The following is a 22,010-nucleotide window of genomic DNA, read 5'->3' on the forward strand; positions in this document are numbered from 1 at the left end:
TCTCATGCTCTACCGACTGAACTAGACGAGCTGATGAGGAGTCCTTTCAAGAACTAGACACCGTTTACTGTAATACCTTCCCTATCCGTGACAATCTTCTGCTAAATCCTGATTTCATTTTGTAACGCTGGACAGAATGTGGCCCAGGATATATGCCCAGTGCACGTGTTAGCAGTTGCAAGGCAGCAAAATGCCTAATCCGTCCCTGGGTGGGCTTGAACCACCAACCTTTCAGCTAACAGCCAAATGCACTAACCGATAGCGCCACAGAGACTTAGTAAGTGGTCACCTACAGTGGTAGAAAGCCGGAACTTTGTTTCAAAAGGTCTGCTATATGAACCCTAATGTAAGTTTGCTGAGAGAGAGAGGCAACAGAAATGCCCAACGTGGGGATCTAAGCCACGACCCTGAGATTAAGAGTCTTACGCTCTACCGAGTAAGCTAGCCGAGCTGATGAGGAGCCATTTGAAGAGTTAGACACCGTTTACAGTAATACCTTCCCTTTTCCTTTCAGGTAACAGCCTTATGCGCTAAACTATTGCACCACAGAGACTTAGAGAAACGTCATCTACAGTGGTAGAAACGCGTAACTTTGTCTCAAAAGGTCTGCTATATGAACCCTAATGTAAGTTTGCTGAGAGAGAGAGAGAAAAGTAACAGAAACGCCCAACGTGGGGCTCGAACCCAGGACTCTGAGATTAAGAGTCTCATGCTCTACTGTTGGAACATCTAGCCAATTCCATGCGTCTTCAATAAGAAAAGGTCTGGAGAGGGTTTTCTTCAATGCTAAAAATATTAGTAATTTATTAGATACAAATGAATAGTTCGATGACAGAGCTCTGGGTTACGTTACCCCAATGCAATACAAGAATTACATTCAAGATGTTTGCAACTAACATACATTTCCTGACTCCAGCATATATACACAACTGACCTTAACAGGTGGAGTTTTGGTTTAACGTCACTTATCAGTCATTCTGCAGTCCCTTGGCCCTTTGTAACCCCTGGACATTACTTCCTCTTTCTGCAACCTTTCTCTGCATACCAGAACTGAACACTTCCGTGCATCTTTAATATATTTCACACTTCTACAAGCATCATGACAACTTGTGACATGTCTAGACTATAGTTCTGGAACAAACCTAAATTTATTCTTATTCTGCTTTTTTCACTTGTCAGCAGTTCTTCTAAAAAGTATGCAGCACAGTAAAAAAGAGGAAGTTTGTCTGGTCAAGAAGTTTTATAATACAATAGAAAAGATTGATTAATCTGTTGTTAGTCTAAACATTTTCCTAATAAAAAAAAACACAAATGTAATGAAAATAAATTCATTTTCTCCAACAATTCCCCTTTTCTGCTCCTCTCTGGAGCAGACAAAAACAAAAACAGATAATCAAATCCCCACAAAAATGTCCCATTGTCATTACTGCAGGCCTTTGCCTAAATCTTTGTTTTACCTCTTATTCAAAACAATCGTTAACATTATAGTGCTCATTCATTATGTTAGATGATGCCTATAACCCCTTTCAACTAAATTTCTTTAACTTTTTTAGATTCAGTTTATAATTTCTACACTCTTGGTTCTCCTCTTCAGTGGTGCAGTCTCTTCCCTCTTGAAGTCACTCCGATATCTTCTTTTAATAAGGATTTTATTTGCTATATTTAGGCTTATTACTCCCAACACTCTTATTAACTTTCAATTAACCAATCATTAAAATTTTCCATTCTTATACACTTTATCAATAAAGGTAACTTTTTCTTCTTCTTCCCCAACAAAATTAGAATAAGAATGACAATAATAAAAATGTAAACAAAATTCAAAAACTCCAACATAAAAAAATAAAAATCTGATTAAAAGGAAATCCACACCCATAAAGATATGCTCTAATTAAAAATCCCACTGTATAATTACGATCAAAGATCAACATCTGTGAAAACACATGTGATTGGAATTAGAAATCCACTAATACAAAATTATAATCCCCATAAATAGTTCAGACTGAATTTCAACATTTTAAATTCATTACAGCACAAAAATTACAATTGAGATTTAGGATGAAAAATCAACAACTTCAAAGTAGGATTCAACTCAACAATTATTAAAATGAAAGATTCAGAACTTAACAATAACAATGTTATTAAACTAACAACTCAAACTCGTCACCAAATGATTAAAACCAAAATTCAAACATATTTAAACTAGATTCCTTTTTTTTTCTCAATGTCTTAAAATGGGAAAAACAAAAACACAACAATGTGATTAAAATAAAATAAAAATCTTAAGAATCTCTTCAAATAAAAGGTTCAAAAACCACAATGGCTTAAAATAAAAATCTTAAAGTGTCTTTAAATTAAAGATTTAAAAACTAAAATAATCTTCAAAAATGTGTTCAAATAAAAGAATCTTAAAATCTTCTTCAAATAAAAGAATCTTAAACTCATAATGATGTGTTTAAAATAAAATAATCTTAAAATGTCTTAAAATAAAAGATTACGAAAAAAACATACAAATGTCTTAAAATAAGAGATAAAAAGCATACAAATTTCTTAAACTAAAAGATAATAAAAAACATAAAGAATGTCTTCACATAAAAGATTAAAAAAATAATATGTCTAAAATAAAAGAATAAAAATAATTTAAAAAACTAAAAAAAACGTGTGTAAAATAAAATAATTTTAAAATGTGATTATTTAATTTTTCCTAAATTTTCTCCAATCTAATTTGTCCAATTAATTCATTCATTTTCTTTAAGGCTTAGTTCCTTTATTAATCTGGGGCCACCACAGTGGAATGAATCGCCAACTTATTCATCATATGTTTTACACAGCGTATGCCCTTCCAGCTGTAACCCATCTCTGGGAAACGTCCATACACACTTAATCACACACTTTCTGTCAGATTGTCATCTGCTAGTAAATCAGTCTTATTTTCTCTTTCTATTTTAGAATTTAATGTGGTTTTTGGTTCCCCTTTTTGTGTTGGCCTGTATCTAATATACAGTTGGCCTTATGCATTGGTGTTGCAGCGTGTTCAGCTCCCACACCAATACATGCTTAAACACTCCAATTAGTCAGATATCCCCTTTTTGTGTTTTATCCCCCTTTCGGCCTGGGCCTAGCTCCAGGCCGTTTTACACCCCTATATTGACTGTCAAGTTAATCCAGCCAGCCTCACACCTTCAGCATCCTGTTTAGAAAAATCGTGAATTAGGTTGTTGATTTTTCATTATATAATCTCTACATAACGCCTGTTTCACACCGCAAGCGTCAGCGTGAGCAGAGGGTGAGCAGCGCGTGTGTTTTCGGCGTCCATGTTAACAGATTAGAGCTTTCATACCGCACTCAGCAGCAGCGCATCAGAGCGAGGCGTGAGCGTCGCCGAAGCAGCAGTGCAGCGATAGTTTCGGCGCTGGGTCTATTTTTGCCGCGCTGCTCACGCTCAATTAAAGTGACAGTGCATTGATAATGACCAAAACACATTGAATGACAGTAAAAAGTAGCAATTTTACCCAATAAATGCGTTAATAATGTCAAATGGTTTATATATAGTCAATCAAATGAACTTAAAACGATTAAAAACGCAACAAACATTTATTTAGGCCCGAACTACAAAACCAAATGTAAAACAATTTTAGTATCAGTTTTGCTTAAGTTGCACACTAGTGTTGTAGGAGAGGGGAAATGGAATATTTACGGGATTTGTAGTCCATAGCGAAGTGTATTGTGGGTAGTGTAGTTCGACACATGCTGGATTATGTGAGCTTGCTGTGTTCTGTGCAGCTGAGCAGAGGAAGAAAGTTTTAATCGTCTTTGTTTTATGTTCACTCGAATTATTCCTACCGGGAGCTGTTTGCACTGTGAATCTGACAACACGAAAATAAGTAAAAGAATGGCATGCATTAGTTACTTTTGTCCGTCTCATCATCTGCACGAGCATGAATTAACGAGCTGTTGTTCTGCTGCTGGACATTACTGAAGCGGAGAAAGTAACACTAGTTTGATCATGTATAAATATCATTATAACTATATTGTATAAATATTATTATAACTAGGCCTACAGCAACCTGATAATCAAAAAACAAATGACATGATATCACAGGCGATTGTCTTCTAACTGTAGACACTTCTCCTATAAGTTAGCTTGAGAAGCATACAGTACTATTTGATCTATAAAAAAGAGACATGTGTAACTAGATAGAATAGACAGAGATAGACGTCATGATTCACATAACTTTTGAAAATACGGATAATAAAACATGTGGATAACTGAGTAGGTTAAACTTTTATTTGATAAGAAAAGATGCGCATGAACTACGAAGGAAACACTTAACAAATTACAGTATGTGCATTAAAAAAAGGTTTGTTAGAGATGATGATGAAAATGTGTGTGAATGGACAAACCAGCAGACTGAGGATACTGTAGAACATCTTAAATGTTGTTTTAGTCAATCTAAAATGCCTTAACTGTTTCAGTATTATTGTATATTATTAATTACCTCTGAGCGTCTGGAGTGTGTCAAGATCTCCGCGTCTCATGGCTTCAAACGCCCCCACGTGTTCATTGTGTGTCAGCATTGTCTTCTGAGGTGCAAGTACATTTATTAAATAAAAAATTATTGCCACAGCTTCTTCTACCACAGTAAATTCTGTTTTTACTGTTGATATTTGGCGCAAGTTAATCAGGAAGTGACGATTGTGTTCTCTTGACTTGTTGGATGAAAACGCTGCTTTATTCGCATCTTTTAGCCGTTATTCCAGTTTTGCACAAATTTATGTAATAGATTTGGATGGAAACATAGATATTGCCTACATTTTTGTCACACACAGAACAAAGTCACGTATGAGAATGGCTTGTTCTTTTTTCATAAATAATTAGCTTAACCTTCGACATGTACTGTTACTAGATTAATGGGATTACTATTCGTTCTAAAAAGTATTTATAGTACTGCTTACCTTCTAAATGTTATCAACTTCTATCACTTGATCAATAAAAAGGCAGACACACAAGTGCACTGTTAAATCTATTAAAACTGATAAACGTGTATAAAAGTTTAGAAACATTTTATAAACGTCACACATTACATTACTCAATTTAATTTTACTTAAATATTTAAATACTTTAAATTAAAAATTATGCATTAACTTGAGCAGCTGTTTTCCCAGGCTAACTGTCTTTTTTTCACTGATGGTTGCTTCTTTTTAAATATATACGCTCATATTTGCTATAACTTTGCATGAGCAGATCAAGTTCAGCTGGAGAAAGAAATGGTGATCTCTTTTTTAGATGTTGTCATGGTCACTTGTAATATCTGCGCTCCATTGATAATGCCTTTTTATAGTCACAGTGTGCGCGCTTAACTCTGAGTTGGTCTACTCAAAGTTGATTGATCTAACTCAGATCAGCTATTCTGAAACCAAAAAGTTTTTAATCTCTCTGTAAATCAACTCAGAGTTCAAGTTTAAACTCCGAGTTGTTAGAAACTCCTTACTGAAACAGGCCCCAGGTAAGGAAGTGAATGCCAATTGTATTTGTTTTGTTTTAGTTCAGAATAGGTAAGATTACGGCGCTCGGCGCTGAAGATTTTTCTTTCCTTTTTTCTTTTCATGTTTCTAGCGAGGTAAGGGGTTTGCTTATGAGTTAGAATTGTTTTGTTATACTCATTTCTTTGATTTGGCTTCACTAGCGTCCCCTTACTCTTAAGTTGACCTAATTTTGTTTGATACTTTGTTTAATTTATTACTTTATTATTTTAAATATTTTTTCTTATTGTATACATATTTGGCCATTATTCTGATTTCACTTTTTTGTACATTAAATCACTTTTGTTGGCAGTTTTGTTGTTTGTGTCTTTTACTTTCACCCATCATCTTGTAACAGTACCACACCTTCTAAATGTTATTGCTTTTACCCTAGACTAACATCAAAGAGGTTGTAAAACAAATGAAGGACTTCGAAAAGCTTACAACACCTGGGTTTGCCAGGCGGTCTCCCATCTAAGTACTAACCAGGCCCGACCCTGCTTTACTTCCGAGTTCAGATGAGATGGGGCATTGCCAGGGTGGTATGGCCGTAAGCAAGAGAGTCTGTCAAGAGTTGGCTATTTAAAACAGGCACAGCACCAGGGACCGAGCGCAGCTCAGCTGGCATCGACACAGCACCGACAGAAACAATGCCCTTGTAGGCGAGAAAAAATAAGGAGCTGTGACAGGGGGAAGTTTATCAGCTGCCAAATGAAAGACTTCGAAAAGCTTACAGCACCTGGTATTCCCAGGCGGTCTCCCATCCAAGTGTAACAGGTGTACTATATTTATTTATTATTGGACCAGACAATAAAACCAGAAGTTTACAAGGTAAGTAAAAGGAGGTGGGGGTGAAACTGAGCAATAACCAAAGACAAACTGAATGTTTTAAATACAAAAATAGTTTTACTTTAGATTGTATGAATTTTTTCCTTTTCGTATTTGTCTTAGTAAACAATACTTACATCAGTAACGTAACTATTTATACACAACCCCAGGGTGCACCCACTTTACAATTATTTTAAATCAAACACAAATCACAATAAATGAATTCAAGTGAAAACAAAAGAAACCATAAAATAACACAAATAAATCAGTGTCGTTGTTCACTCTGAAATTGGTGAAATCAGTTCAATTCAGATAAAGTTCTGTTTTTTCCCTCCAAGAAAATCAGTCCTTAGAGCTGCATTAAAAAATCGCAATCCAATAAAGGAATTAACTTTTTGGCAATTTCTTACTTTATCCGGTGAAATGAGGATAAATTGAAATATGTGTACTTCACAATTTTCCAGGTCGACGTAGGAGGCTCGCCATCAATACAAGGAATCCAGTGAAACTGGGAAAATGTCCTCAGAAAAAAACCTGGCCTGATCACAGACCAGAATTTATAAATAAGTTTAATATGTTCAAAATCATTTCAAAAACATACAAAATATACAAAACGTGGAACAAATAAAACACATATACACACACATGTATACCATAAAATGAGCTAATATAATGGAATACCTGTCAAATTCGCGATGTCTATATCACTCTATGGTCTTCTCACATACACGCGATTGAAAAATGGCGTCAGCGCACAGTAAATGCAATGCAACATGCAGTCTGACTTCAACACACTCTTAAATACACTAACACTTTTGCAGGTACAGGTACAACTTGATTTAGTACAACTACAATCACTTTTAAACTGTTTGGGAATCATAACATACTGTATTTTAATCTTTTTGTTCAAGTTTGCTCCTCTATTATTCTGCCAACCGGTCTCGTCTCTGCTCTCTCTCTCTGTGGCAAGCTGGAAGGGGAGGAGCTAACAACCCGCTCTTACGATTGGTTGTTACTTTACTTCAAACTACATTTGTATACATGAATTTTATTTCGTTTATTATATTTATAAAGACTTGTAGATATAATAATAATATGATTATACTGCTCTAAATAATATTATAAATAATTATTTAACTATTTTACTGGGGTTACATATGTTTCTGCAACTATTGTCGGTAAGATGACTTTCAGTTTTGCCATATGAACGACAGAGCATAAGAACGACAAGAATGGGATTCGATGGACTCGGCCACCCCGTCATGTATGTACTCACTTTCCTGATATGGGCTGGACTATAGGATTTCTGTATGTATTTGCTGCTATTTTCGGTAAAGATGACGTTAAATTTTGCAACAACATCCTTCAAAACGATAAAAGAGTGAGAGTAAAAGAACTTCTACAGAAACACCAAGATCTCTCGAATGCCAGAACATACGAGCGATGAGGATGGGATTCGAACCCACGCATGCAGAGCACAATGGATTAGCAGTCCATCGCCTTAACCACTCGGCCACCTCGTCACATACTTTCTCTCTTCTCTGGTGGAGGCCGGACTATGGCACATATTTATATATGTATGTTTCTGCAACTATTTTCAGTAAGATGACTTTCAGTTTTGACATATGAACAACAGATCAAATGAACGACAACAATGGGATTCGATGGACTTTTCCACCCCGCCATGTATGTACTCACTTTCATGATGGGGGCTGGAATATGACATTTCTGTATGTATTTGCTGCTTTTTTCGGTAAAGATGACGTTACATGTTGCAACAATATCCTTCAAAACGATAAGAGCGTGCGAGTAAAACACCTTCCACGGAAGCACCGGCCTCTTTCAAACGCCAGAGCATTTGAACGACAAGGATGGGATTCGATGGACTTTTCCACCTCGTCATGTATGTACTCACTTTCATGATGGGGGCTGGACTATGGCATATGTTTGTATTTGCAGCTATTTCCGATAAAGTTGACATAAAATTTTGCAACAACATCCTTCAAAACGCTGAAAGAGTGAGAGTAAGAGAATTTCTACAGAAACAACATGATCTCTAAAATGCCAGAACATATGACCAACGAGGATGGGATTCGAACACTCGCGTGCAGAGCACAACGGACTAGCAGTCCATTGCCTTAACCACTCGGCCTCATCACGTACTTTCCTTATTCTCTGGTGGAGGCCGGACTGTGGCACATAATTGTAAATGTATGTTTCTGCAACTATTTTTGGTAGGATGACTTTCAATTTTGCCATATGAACGACAGAGCAAATGAACGTAAAAATGGGATTCGATGGACTCGGCCACCCCGTCATGTATGTACTCACTTTCCTGTTGGGGGCTGGACTACGGCATTTCTGTATATATTGGCTGCTATTTTCGGTAAAGATGACGTTAAATTTTGCAACAACATCCTTCAAAACGATAAGAGCATGAGAGTAAAACACCTTCCACGGAAGCACCGGCCTCTTTCAAACGCCAGAGCTTTTGAACGACAAGGATGGGATTCGATGGACTCTTCCACCTCGTCATGTATGTACTCACTTTCATGATGGGGGCTGGACTATGGCATATATGTTTGTATTTTCAGCTATTTTCGATAAAGATGACGTTAAATTTTGCAACAACATCCTTTAAAACGCTAAAAGAATGAGAATAAACAAACTTCTACAGAAACACCATGATCTCTCGAATGCAGGATTAAATGAGCGATAAGGATAGGTTTCAAACCCACTCATGCAGTGCACAATGGACTAGCAGTCCATTGCATTAACCACACTGCCAACATGTCATGTATTTTCCTTTTTCTCTGGTGGAGGCTGGACTTTGGCACATAATTGTATATGTATGTTTCAACAACTATTTTCGGAAAGATGACTTTTAGTTTTGCCGTATGAACGAAAGATCAAATGAACGACAAAAATGGGATTCGATGGTCTCGGCCACCACGTCATGTATGTACTCACTTGCCTGTTGGGGGCTGGACTATAGCATTTCTGTATGTATTTGCTGCTATTTTCGGTAAAGATGACGTTAAATTTTGCAACAACATCCTTCAAAATGATAAGAGCGTGCGAGTAAACCACCTTCCACGGAAGCACCGGCCTCTTTCAAACGCCAGAGCATTTGAACGACAAGGATGGGATTCGATGGACTCTTCCACCTCGTCATGTATGTACTCACTTTCATGATGGGGGCTGGACTATGGCATATGTTTGTAATTGCAGCTATTTTCGATAAAGTTGACATAAAATTTTGCAACAACATCCTTCAAAACGCTAAAATATTGAGAGAACTTCTACAGAAACACCATGATCTCTCAAATACCAGAACATATGAGCGACGAGGATGGGATTCGAACCCCCGCGTGCAGAGCACAATGGATTAGCAGTCCATCGCCTTAACCACTCGGCCACCTCGTCACATACTTTCCCTTTTCTCTGGTAGAGGCCGGACTGTGGCACATATGTGTATATGTATGGTTCTGCAACTATTTTCGGTAAGATGACTTTCAATTTTGCTGTATGATCGACAGAGCAAATGAACGACAAAAATGGGATTCGATAGACTCAGCCACCCCGTCATGTATGTACTCACTTTCCTGTTGGAGGCTGGTCTACGGCATTTCTGTATATATTGGCTGCTATTTTCGGTAAAGATGACGTTAAATTTTGCAACAACATCCTTCAAAACGATATGAGCGTGCGAGTAAAACACCTTCCACAGAAGCACCAACCTCTTTCAAACGCCAGAGCATTCGAACGACAAGGATGGGATTCGATGGACCCTTCCACCTCGTCATGTATGTACTCACTTTCATGATGGGGGCTGGAATATGACATTTCTGTATGTATTTGCTGCTATTTTCGGTAAAGATGACGTTAAATTTTGCAACAACATCCTTCAAAACGATAAGAGCGTGCGAGTAAAACACCTTCCACGGAAGCACCGGCCTCTTTCAAACGCCAGAGCATTTGAACGACAAGGATGGGATTCGATGGACTTTTCCACCTCATCATGTATGTACTCACTTTCATGATGGAGGCTGGACTATGGCATATGTTTGTATTTGCAGTTATTTTCGATGAGGCTGACATAAAATTTTGCAACAACATCCTTCAAAACGCTAAAAGAGTAAGAGAAATAGTACTGCTTCCGAAACATCATGATTTTTCGAATGCCAGAACATATGAGCAATGAGGATGGGATTCGAACCCACGCATGCAGAGCACAATGGATTAGCAGTCCATCGCCTTAACCACTCGGCCACCTCGTCACGTACTATCCTTTTTCTATGGGGGAGGCCGGACTGTGGCACATATTTGTATATGTTTGTTTCTGCAACTATTTTCGGTAAGATGACTTTCAATTTTGCCGTATGATCGACAGAGCAAATGAACGACAAAAATGGGATTCGAAAGACTCAGCCACCCCGTCATGTATGCACTCACTTTCCTGTTGGAGGCTGGTCTACGGCATTTCTGTATATATTTGCTGCTATTTTCGGTAAAGATGACGTTAAATTTTGCAACAACATCCTTCAAAACGATAAGAGCGTGCGAGTAAAACACCTTCCACAGAAGCACCAGGCTCTTTCAAATGCCAGAGTATTTGAACAACAAGGATGGGATTCGATGGACCCTTCCACCTCGTCATGTACTCACTTTCATGATGGGGGCTGGACTATGGCATATATGTTTGTATTTGCAGCTATTTTCGATAAAGATGACGTTAAATTTTGCAACAACATCCTTCAAAACACTAAAAGAGTGAGAGTTAAAGTACTTCTACAGAAACACAATGATCTCTCAAATTCCAGAACATATGAGCGACAAGGATGGGATTCGAACCCACGCGTGCAGAGTACAATGGATTAGCAGTCCATCGCCTTAACCACTCGGCCACCTCGTCACATACTTTTCTTCTTCCCTGGTGGAGACCGGACTGTGGCACATAATTGTAAATGTATGTTTCTGCAACTATTTTCGGTCAGATGACTTTCAGTTTTGCCGTATGATCGACAGAGCAAATGAACGACAAAAATGGGATTCGATGGACTCGGCCACCCCGTCATGTATGTACTCACAGTCCTGTTGGGGGCTGGACTATGGCATTTCTGTATGTATTTGCTGCTGTTTTCGGTAAAGATGATGTTAAATTTTGCAACAACATCCTTCAAAACGATAAGAGCGTGCGAGTAAAACACCTTCCACGGAAGCACCGCCCTCTTTTAAACGCCAGAGAATTTGAACGACAAGGATGGGATTTGATGGACTCTTTCACCTCGTCATGTATGTACTCACTTTCATGATGGGGGCTGGACTATGGCATATGCTTGTATTTGCAGCTATTTTCGATAAAGATGACATCAAATTTTGCAACAACATCCTTCAAAACGCTAAAAGAGTGAGAGAACTTCTACAGAAAGACCATGATCTCTTGAATGCCATAACATATGATCGACAAAATGGGATTCGAACCCACACGTGCAGAGCACAATGGATTAGCAGTCCATCGCCTTAACCACTCGGCCACCTCGTCATGCATTTTCCTTCTTCTCTGGTGGAGGCCGGACTGTGGCACATAATTGTAAATGTATGTTTCTGCAACTATTTTCGGTAAGATGACTTTTAGTTTTGCCGTATGATCGACAGAGCAAATGAACGACAAAAATGGGATTCGATGTACTCGGCCACCCCGTCATGTATGTACTCACTTGCCTGTTGGGGGCTGGACTATGGCATTTCTGTATGTATTTGCTGCTATTTTCGGTAAAGATGACGTTAAATTTTGCAACAACATCCTTCAAAACGATAAGAGCGTGCGAGTAAAACACCTTCCACGGAAGCACCGGCCTCCTTCAAATGCCAGAGCATTTGAACGACAAGGATGGGATTCGATGGACTCTTCCACTTCGTCATGTATGTACTCACTTTCATGATGGGGGCTGGACTATGGCATATATGTTTGTATTTGCAGCTCTTTTTTTATAAAGATGACATTAAATTTTGCAACAACATCCTTCACACCGCTAAGAGAGTGATAGTAAAACAACTTCTACAGAAACACCATTCTATCAAATGCCACAACATGTTAGCAACGAGTATGGGATTCAGACACACGTGTGCAAAGCACAATGGACTAGCAGTCCATCGCCTTAACCACTCTGCCAAGTCGTCTCGTATACACCTTTTTCTCTGGTGGAGGCCGGACTGTGGCACATATTTGTAAATGTATGTTTGTGCAACTATTTTCGGTAAGATGACTTTCAGTTTTGCCATATGAACGACAAGAATGGGATTCGATGGACTCGGCCACCTCGTCATGTATATACTCCCTTTCCTGATGGGGGCTGGACTATAGCATTACTGTATTTATTTGCAGCTCTTTTCGGTAAAGATGACATGAATTTTGGCAACCACATTCTTTAAAACAATAAGAGCGTGCGAGTAAAACACCTTTCACAAAAGCACCGGCCTCTTTCAAACGCCAAAGCATTTGAACGACAAGGATGGGATTCGATGGACTTGGCCACTTCGTAATGAAATTTTGCAACAACATCCTTCAAAACGCTAAGAGAGTGAGAGTAAAACAAGTTCCACAGAAGCACCAGGCTCTCTCGAATGCCAGGACATATTAGCGACGAGGATGGGATTTGAAGAGCACAATGGATTAGCAATGCCAGCTGCTGAAGGATTGTCCATCAATATTTCACAAATGTTGAAGATGAGGGCCAATCGGAGCGATTCGGTCCAACATTGTAGCCAATCACGTTGCAGCATCTCAACATTTGCAGCCAATCGTGGACCGTAATTCTCAACATTTTCAACATTTGACCAATCAGAGTCATGGCAATGGTAAAGCTGGGGAAGGAACCGTTCCAAGATTCACCGCTATGTGTGCAGTCAAACAGGTTAGTCAGATGTCAATCAATTTTCCGAACTGAGCCGAAGGTACACAAAGGAATAACAGGGTCATCTGGAGGCGGGTCAGAGGTCAAAAAAGTTCCTTGACCTTCAGTGATTTTCAACTAACAGCATCATTCGACAGCATCGTTTTGTTTAAAGTTCAGGATTTTTTTTCTGATAGTGATTTCTTAAAAAAGATAAGAAAATCTACATAATTGCTTGTATTAATGTTTTAGTGTGTTGTATTTCAAATTTGGATACTTTAATCTAAAACCAATTAATTTATAGGAGAAAAAATGTCTGAAAAATTCCACAAAGCCATGTCAGACGCTGACTGGATTTCACGTCTGAAAAAGTTTGCCAGCACAGGAGTTTGGCCATCAGATGAGGGCAACAGGAACAGGCCAGCTCCTCGATAAAAAAAGTGGCTTGCGATTTATCAAAGGGTGTGTATTTCATTTACATGATATAATGTTTGTTGAAATTTGCTTAACTTGTTAGGCTTCAGTACATTCAGTACAGTATCTATGTAAAACATGTCATACTTGTTTTTAAATAATAATGTGTTTTAAAATGCATGTATTTTGAGATTTACGTCGAATAATTTACTATAGTTTGACCGTTTATGAGAGAGATTTTAAAAGGTGGGGGAATGGATTATGAATGTACAATACAGCATGTGGTTTTAAAGCCTGAAATGTTCCTGTCCAGTTCCTCTTTTTTTTTTTTCTTATAGAGGTAAAGGTTTTATATTTGGATATTCAGACATTCTCCTTAATAATATCATTTCAGAAAAAAATTCTTTGCAAATTCTAAATAGGAAAATCATATTAGCAGACAATGATTAGTGATTATAAAAGTACAGCATTGTTCACAGTGAATTAGATAATTGTTGATATTGTTTTCAAATCATATTTGCATGCTAATTCCGATCGAATATTCAAAGTAATATGGTAAACAATATAGAGGCTGCTAAATGAACGAATGTGCGAATATAAAACCAACTTTACCTCTATCTTTTTCTTTTTGTTTTTTGGAGATACAAACTGTACAATTACATATTAGATAAATATTACACACATTCTAGAAACATAGTTAAATTAATTTACAGAGCTATTTTGTGCTTTATTAAAGGAGTCATTGAGTTAAAATTATTTATTCTATTTTTCATGATTTTTTTTTTTTTCAGATTGAGAAATGCCCATTGCAGTCTCGTGGACAGAGGACCTTGCACTCAAAAAATGATATGTTGGCTTTAATTAACTTTTTTATGTCAACAGGTTCCACATAACCGAGTTAAGTTACCTTAAAGAAAGAATATTCATTTGAGTGAACTTAAGTTAGTTACATAAAGGTAAGGTAATGTTGTTTATTAAATGTTGCAACATTTATAATTAACTTTAATTTATTTACACTGCTAAAAAAATCCTTTAAATTTACTGAAAAATACCGGCAGTGGTTGCCAGGAATTTTCTGTAAAAATACGGAAGTTTTATATAACTGTTTTAATTTACAGAAAATAACCATATTTCATCAACTGATACAATGCTTAGTTCCCAAAAACCTAGTTTAGCTCACAAAAATGTAGTCATTCAATGCACTAATGTGTTCATGTATGTATAATTAGCAAACAGATTTTCCCTTTATTTGTAACTACACAGTTACTTTTAAACAAAAGAATATGCAGCACAACATCAGCTATCCTTAGTTTATATTGGACTTGCACACAGATGCTACTATCCTCCACAACGGTGCACCATAATAGTTCAATTTATTTTATTTCACTTGTTGGTTTCTAAATTTATTTAACATTTTATTTAATTTGTTAATTTTTGTATTTTTTTCTGTTAATATTTCACATTTAATTTTTTAGATTTTTTATTCCATGTTCATTACTGTTTTGTTGACCATTGTTAAATAAATATTGCATTTATAAATGACTGGTCCTTGACTTTTAAGTCCCCTTTGTGTCGGTTTCTGTTTGTCTTTAACATTTTATTTACATTGTTTATTTATATTGTTAATACTGTATTATTAATAACTAATTTATTATTTTTACATTTTCTACTCTATTTTCATTACTGTTCTGTTGACAATTGTTAGATAAATAATGCATTTATAAATAACTGACTACTCCCTGACTTTTAATTCTATACACTGTAGCTCAATGACATTTCTATAGATCATTTGTACATTAAAATACAGAACAATAATAACCATAAGCATAAGAGAGTGTGTGTGTGTGTGTGTGCGTGCACGTGCATGTGTGTGTGAGAAAGAGAGTGTGTGTGAGAGAGAGCTTATGTGCATGTGTGTGTGTGTGACATATGCGTGCGTGCCTGTGTGTGAGTGTGTGTGCATGTGTGAAAGAGAGAGCGCGTGTGTGTGTGAAAGAGAGAGAGCATGTGTGTGTGTTTTCCAGAGATGGGTTGCGGCTGGAAGGGCATCTGCTGTGTAAAAACTTGCTGGATAAGTTGGCGGTTCATCCCGCTGTGGCAACCTTGGACTCTTGTTCCTCCATAATCATCACACTGAAGACTAATCATGCGTACAATTCAGGCTTAGACGTGAATAAATTATATTTTAAACATTTAATAAAATAACAGTTATTTAAAAATGAAATAACATTTTAGTGAGCAGAATAAGCTTATTATAAAATATTCCAAACTTTTTACTGTGGCTGTATATTATAGTTATTACTACTATTTGTTGTGCAACATTTATTTATTTTTTTACATGGGTGGAAACCTTTGTTGAACCCACCTGTTTCTGATGTTTGCTGGGGAGCGATTCTGAATGTCTGGCAACTGTGCAGAGCTAAAATAAAAAAAAAAGATCACTGTATTAAGTAGCTTGAGGGGACATGTGGTACATTGTCCAGTGGCTCCCAGTGCTTCAGCTTCTCTGTACATGTTGTCGGTGGAGCTAGTGGTACTGTTGGTGCTGGTTGTGGCCAAATCATAGTGGGAACTATAGTAAAAGTTCAGTGGCATCTGAGGTAACAGGTGGATATTCTATTGATGGAGCTGGTGGAAGAAGTGGCTTTGGTGCTGGTCCAGATTCCTCGTCATCTCATCAAAATTTAACGGAAACTTGTTTAAATAGATTATAATCGCATATGACTTTTTTTTCACTTGAAATGACAATCTTTTTGCTAAATTAAAATAATTCAACCCATTCTTTAAACAGGGTTTTGCTTGTCACCCTAAAGAGTTTTACACAATTATTAATGTTATTCCTAAAAACATCACAGTATTGATCAGAGGTTTTCTTTCACACTATTCTGTAATGTTCGCTCTTCCATCTTTATTTTTAGAGATACAAAATTTAATAATAAGTTTTAAATGAATATTCTTATTTAAAGGCTTCATCCTAATCAGCTCAGACCTCGTTTATTTTAAAAGAATTTAATTCACAGAAATTAGAAAAAAAAGAACAAGTTACATTTCTTATTCAATTCTCCCCAAAATTAAAGAACTTCAGTTAAAATGATTAATAATGTGTATTCATCAAAAGAATTCCTGAGATTAAAATTTGATACTGAGGAAAACTTGCCAATTTTGTAAAAGTTATTGAAAACACTGAGCATATTTTCTACAACTGCATATACTCATGTACATAACTTATAATACATAATGTCACGCGCAGAATTCCACAGATTTTCTGCAGATTTTTAGCCCATCATTAATTCTATTTAATTTACTTGAGTAAATGTGTGTAAATATATATTTATGCACTTTTTAAATTAATAACAGTAATATTATTGACTAATATGAAAATGTTTATCTGATTTATGTACAATGCAGTTTGTACAGTAATATTTTGTCTTTTAGTAGAAATATTATACGAGAGACTTGCTTTGTTTACCAGATAAAGTGAATCTAATTGGATTTGCATTTTAAACATTAAATAAAAGTTTAAAAGATATTATTTTTTGTTTCACATATTTAGGTTTTAGTTATGATACTCCCAAAAGCAGAAATTAACAGATTTTTATCAAAATTCTTTGCAGAAATAGCAAAAAACGTCGACAGATTCTGTCTGGCCCTACTCATGACTCATAATACATAGTGCATAATACAGAATGTCTCATGTCAATATCCATGTAAACCCTTTTTACAATAAACAAGTTAAATTTGGTGTAACTAAAAAAAATTGTACAGGTTAACAACATTTTATGCTTTGCAAAACATTCTTCATTTGTAAATGCAGGTTTTTGGACCTTCTTTTAAAGTGTGACTTTGAGATTATTAGACTCATGAAAGGCCTAATAAAAGTATCCTCTTTTAATTTATATATATATATATATATATATATATATATATATATATATATATATATATATATATATATATATAGGAACAATCAGAATGTTAATAATTAAATAACTTGTTACTCTTAAAATAATTTACTTTTAACACAATAAACCTAAAACTATAACCTACACACACACACCACTTGCAGACAGCACACTTGCAGTCAGTGCACATGAGCAGTACAATATGTAATGAATATTAATAATAATTGGAATTTACAGATAGCTGAAGTGCTTCAGTAGTCTGTTGAGTCCTGGAATTAGCATGTAAGCTAACAAATCTCTCATGTTCTCATTCACAATAGCAACACTGTTTCCCATACACTGATTTATTTGTAGTAATGTGGGAGTTTTCACATGAACATTTCTTTAAAGGAAACCAGTTGTCTACAGAAAGTTTAATTGTCTTCATGAAGAAAACTTGTTTCTTTTCTCAGATCAGTCAATCAAAATAAATGTGTAGTGTTTTGAAACCGAAGTCTTCATTTGTACCCACAACACATCAAGATTTGATCAAGTCAAAATCTCATAATCTGACACAAATCTGATCCGTGGTAACTGGCAAATGGCATTGTGTAGTCTGATTAGGGCTTTATGGAGTCTGCATCAGTCTCTCACTGTCATTACAAGTTCACACCGGCCGAGTTTAGGTGGACTTTCATTCACCAGCAAGTTTTGTAAAAATGCAGACAAAAGCCCAAAATTGGAGGCAAATCCGTGTTTGTTCCAGGGAGTGACAATCAAACAATGTAAATGATCAAAAACACAATCTAAGGGTGTAGGACAGTTTTCTCTGCATCTCCCCAAACATTTTCTCCTTCCTAATCCTTCTAATTCTCCTTTCAGAGCCGACCATTTGATTGCAGTGTGCAGAAAATTGGTTTTCAGTTCATAATACCTTGAAACACATATAAAGTTATTTTGCTTTCTTGCAGCCCTGTAGAAACTCTCACAACCTGACACATCTTCACCCCTCTTCAGTTATTGAGTTTAAATCTTCAGGTTCAAAGGGTTTCATTCCAGTAACTTGATATGTATTCAAGAGTTCACACTTGTCGCGAGATGCTATCCCATTCTATCCTGGGAGAAAGCCTTAAATTAATTTAAATGACTTTCATTTTAACATACGTTCCTGGTCCAAAATATGAGGAAGCTGCAAGCAAAATAACAGACAGCTATAATGATGCCTTGGCTCGTTCATCGGATCAACCAATTTTAATTCTTGGGAATATGAACTTATGTGAGTTATCAAGCCATTTGCCTACTTTATATCAGTATGTGGACTGTCCGACCCAATCAACACGCATATTGGATAAATGTTTTGGCAATATAAAAGACGGATATAAAGCTGTGTGTCACCCTCCATTGGGGAGGTCGGACCACAACATCATACACCTGTTACCCAAATGTCGAGCTAAGTTTAAACAAGAAAAACCAGTGACTAAAGAGATACTTATAATTTTGGACAGATCAGAGCAAAGAGGAACTAAGGGACTGTTTTGAAAATACAGAGTGGCAAGTGTTTTTTGATGCATGTGAAAATGTACATGAAACTACTGATACCATTACATCTTACATAAGTTTTTGTGAAAGTAATTGTGTTAAGACTAAAACAATTCAGATGTACCCAAATAATAGGTTATGGTTTACAAATGATCTTAAAACACGTGTAAATGAGAAAAAAATCAGCTTTTTTAAATGGGGGTATTGAATTAGACAGAAAAGAAAGGAACTCAGGGGTCAAATTAAGAAAGCCAAATTAGCATACAAAGACAAGATTGAGGATAAGTTATTTAAAGGTAGTGCTAAGAAGGCATGGGAAGAAATAAACAGTGTCATGGGAAGAAAGAAAAAGGCATGTTTATCACATGGTGCACCTATGGTAGAAGATTTAAATATTTTCTTTGCTAGGTTTGATAAAGGGGAAAGTAAAATTGAATGTGATAAAAATCTGTTCTAATATTCCTGCATACGAGCCCATTAAACTTAATGAGTATGAAATAGCAGCTTGTCTTGCTAGTACAAAGCCAAATAAAGCACCTGGCCCAGATGGGCTTAAAGGTCGCGTGTTGAGAGATTGTGCTTTTCAGCTACCTAGTGTATTCACCCGTTAGTTTCAGCTTTCGTTAGATAAAGTGGTTCCAAATTTATGGAAAAAAACAAAAATTGTTCCAGTACCCAAAATTTCCAATGCCAATCAGTTAAAAGATTTTAGACCAATAGCTCTTACATGTATTTTGGGTAAATGTATGGAAAGAGTATTATCAAGGCACATCTGGAACAAGGTGGTCAACGATTTGGACCCCCTTCAGTTTGCATATAGGGGAAAGAGGGGCACCGACGATGCTGTAACAACTTTGCGTGATTTTGCTGCTGAACATATTCAACAGACCACAAATTATGTAAGGATTTTATTTATAGATTTTAGCGCAGCTTTTAATTCAATTCGGATAGATATTCTCCTGCAAAGACTACTTGATCTAGGAGTGAATGGTGATTTTATTTGGTGGATTAAAGATTTCCTTTTAAATCGTCCTCAAAATGTAGTCGTTAATGAAATGGTGTCTAAAACAATGATTGAAAATACAGGAGTTCCGCAAGGAAGCATTTTATCACCCTTACTATTTTCTCTTTACACAAATGTACTTAAGATTCAGGATTCAGGTTTTAAGTAATTTAAATATGCAGATGATATGGCACTTGTTGGACGGTTGACTAAAATAGGAACAGAAGGAGATACCTCGTACTATAATTATATACATATGCTCCTAAACTGGTGTAAAAAGAGTTCACTGGAGATCAATTTTAATAAAACCAAGGAGATGATAATTAGCAGAAATAAAAAAGTGCTTAGTCAAGGGTTGAAACCGCTGGTTCTTGAGGGACATGAAATAGAGACAGTTGACTGTTTTAAATATTTAGGAACACTTATTGATAGTGGACTAACATTTGCTGCAAATGCAGAGTGCATTTTTAAAAAAGCAATGCAGAGATTATACCTCATTAGGAGGTTACAACAATTTGGTGTGAGTCAAGATGTCCTTGAGGTATACAAGAACTTGGTTGAAAGTGTTGTGAGTTTTAACATGATAGCATGGTATGGACTATTGCCAATGAAGGAAAAGCAAAAACTGTGTCGAGTAGTAAAAATTGGCAGTACAATTGTAGGTAAAGCGCAAAAACAACCAAATGAAATTTATTCAATGAGAATTAGACAGAAAGCACACACCATTGTTGAAGATTGTTCCCATCCCTTAAATATCAAATTTCAGCCTTTGCCTTCAAAAAGACATTTTAGGCAACCTCAAGTAAAGAAAAATGTGTATCAAATGTCCTTTGTGCCAAGTGCCATTACAATTTTAAATACTGGGTTTTAATTATGTGTAGGGTTTTAAATAGTGTTTTTTAATGTTATATATGTGACGACGTTGAATGTATTTGTGTTGAATGTTTTTTCTGTGATGTGTGTAATGTAAACGCTGATGTGGTTGTGTGGTGAAGCCAAAGATAAATTTCCACTTGTGGACAATAAAGAAAGTAAAGTAAAGTAAAGTAAAGTAAAGTAAGCTCCGCTTGACAAGGCTCATTTTTGCTCTCCATTGTGGAGCTTCATGTGGTTGCCGAGGCTTCTTTTATATTTAAAGCCCTTTCCACACTCACTGCATCGAAATCGCTCTCTTGAATGAATCTTCATGTGTTGCTTTATGGAGCCTTTGCATGTGAGACTCTTTCCACAATGATCACATGTGGTTTTAGTGTGACCATTCGTGTGATTCATGAGGCTAGCTTTGGTTGTGAAGCTCTATCCACAATGAGCACATGCAAACGGCTTCTCTCCGGTGTGACTTATCATGTGGTGTTTGAGTGAGCCTATATGTGGGAACCTTTTACCACACTCTGTGCATGTGTAAGGTTTCTCTCCAGTGTGAATCCTCATGTGGATGTCAAGGTTTTGTTGTTGAGGAAAACGTTTCCCACACTGTGTGCAAGTAAAACCAGTGTGTGATCTCATGTGGACTTCAAGGTAGCCTTTTTGCTTATAGCTTTTTCCACACTGAAGGCAAGAGTAAGGCCTCTCCCCAGAGTGAATTCTCATGTGCACTGCAAAGTTTCCTGGATGATAGAAGCTTTTCCCACACTGTTGGCATGCGTACGGTCTCTCTCCAGTGTGAATTCTCATGTGCACTGTTAAATTTCCTGTATTATAGAAGCTTTTTCCACACTGTTTGCAGGTGTATGGTTTCTCCTTAGTGCGATCAAGGTTTGACTTTTGACTAAAACTCTTTCTACTCTGTTTACAGCTGTAATTACACCTAGACTTGGATTTCCGAGGTCTTGAAGTCTTTTTAGTGAGTGTGGGTTTTTCATCAGTCGTTATTTCTTGTTGTTTCTCTTCCATTTCATTCCATTGATGTGTCTCTTCTTTCAGCACTAT

At 36.5% G+C, this 22,010-nt stretch overlaps 1 protein-coding gene and 6 non-coding genes across 7 annotated transcripts in view; 1 reads left to right on the top strand and 6 right to left on the bottom strand.

Annotated features, from left to right (window-relative positions):
* LOC100537530 (uncharacterized) overlaps positions 1–22,010 on the top strand; it is an 858,077-nt gene that overhangs the window by 223,096 nt on the left and 612,971 nt on the right. The gene's annotated exons all lie outside the window — the stretch shown is intronic.
* Positions 5,958–6,076, bottom strand: LOC137494158 (5S ribosomal RNA). The gene has a single exon (XR_011014129.1). It is a non-coding gene; the product is annotated as a 5S ribosomal RNA (ribosomal RNA).
* trnas-gcu (transfer RNA serine (anticodon GCU)) lies at positions 7,790–7,871 on the bottom strand. Its single transcript has one exon. It is a non-coding gene; the product is annotated as a tRNA-Ser (tRNA).
* trnas-gcu (transfer RNA serine (anticodon GCU)) lies at positions 9,693–9,774 on the bottom strand. The gene has a single exon. It is a non-coding gene; the product is annotated as a tRNA-Ser (tRNA).
* Positions 10,547–10,628, bottom strand: trnas-gcu (transfer RNA serine (anticodon GCU)). Its single transcript has one exon. It is a non-coding gene; the product is annotated as a tRNA-Ser (tRNA).
* On the bottom strand, positions 11,182–11,263 carry trnas-gcu (transfer RNA serine (anticodon GCU)). Its single transcript has one exon. It is a non-coding gene; the product is annotated as a tRNA-Ser (tRNA).
* trnas-gcu (transfer RNA serine (anticodon GCU)) lies at positions 11,813–11,893 on the bottom strand. Its single transcript has one exon. It is a non-coding gene; the product is annotated as a tRNA-Ser (tRNA).

The sequence above is a fragment of the Danio rerio genome, chromosome 4 (assembly GCF_049306965.1).
Source record: "Danio rerio strain Tuebingen ecotype United States chromosome 4, GRCz12tu, whole genome shotgun sequence".
Lineage (NCBI taxonomy): Eukaryota > Metazoa > Chordata > Actinopteri > Cypriniformes > Danionidae > Danio > Danio rerio.